The following is a 1,281-nucleotide window of genomic DNA, read 5'->3' on the forward strand; positions in this document are numbered from 1 at the left end:
ACCCTGAAATTCCACCTCACTAGTCAGAATGGCTAAGATGAAAAACTCCGGTGACAGCAGATGTTGGCAAGGATGTGGAGAAAGAGGAACACTCTTCCATTGCTGATTGGTCTGCAAGCTGGTACAACCACTCTGGAAATCAGTCTGGCAGTTCCCTCAGAAAATTAGATATAGTACTACCTGAGGACCCAGCTATACCACTCCTGAGCATATACCCAGAAGATGCTCCAACACATAAGAAAGATACATACTCCACTATGTTCATAGAAGCCTTATTTATAATAGAAGCTAGAAAAAACCCAGATGTCCTTCAACAGAGGAATGGATACAGAAAATGTGGTACATTTACACAATGGAGTGCTACTCAGCTTTTAAAAACACTGACTTCATGAAATTCTTAGGCAAATGGATGGAACTAGAAAATATCATCCTGAGTGAGATAACCCAGTCACAAAAGAATGCACATGACACACACTCACTGATAAGTGGNTATTAGCCCAAAAGCTTGGAATATCCAAGATACAATTCACAGACCATATGAAGCTCAAGAAGAAGGAAGACCAAAGTATGGATACTTCAGTCCTTCTTAGAAGGGGGAACAAAATACTCACAGGAGGTAGAGAGTGGGAGAGACTTGAGAGGAAGAGAGGAGGGGGAGGGGGGAGAAGGGGGACAGGATAAGGTATAGGAGGAGACAGGGATGATATGCAGAGGGTCAGGACTTTGAACAGAGGTGTGTAGCAACAGGGGATGGGGAAATGGGGGTAGCCACCAGAAAGACCCAGATGCCAGGAAAGCAAGAGGCTCCCAGGACCCAATGGGGATGAGATTAACTGAAATGCCCAACAAAGGGGAGGGAGAACCTGTAGAGACCCCCTCCAGTAGACAGACATGGCTCCCAGTTGAGGGACGAGGCCACCCCCCACCTCAAAAATATTAATCCAGAATTCCTCCTGTCAAAAGGAAATGCAGGGACAAAGACTGGAGCAGAGACTGAAGGAAAGGTCACCCAGAGACTGCCCCACCTAGAGTTCCATCCCATAATCAGCCACCAAACCCAGACACTATTGATCATACCAAGAAGAGCTTGCTGACAGGAGCCTGGTATAGCTGTCCCAAGAGGCTCTGCAAGAACCTGACCAATGCAGATGGTTGCAGCTAAACATCAGATTGAGCACAGGGACCCAAATGGGGGAGTTTGAGCAAGGACTGGAGGAGCTGAAGGGGTTTGCAACCCATAGGAAGAACAAAAATTAACCAACCAGACCTCCCCCCCGCCCC

Source organism: Mus caroli, chromosome 6 (genome assembly GCF_900094665.2).
Source record: "Mus caroli chromosome 6, CAROLI_EIJ_v1.1, whole genome shotgun sequence".
NCBI classification, from domain to species: domain Eukaryota; kingdom Metazoa; phylum Chordata; class Mammalia; order Rodentia; family Muridae; genus Mus; species Mus caroli.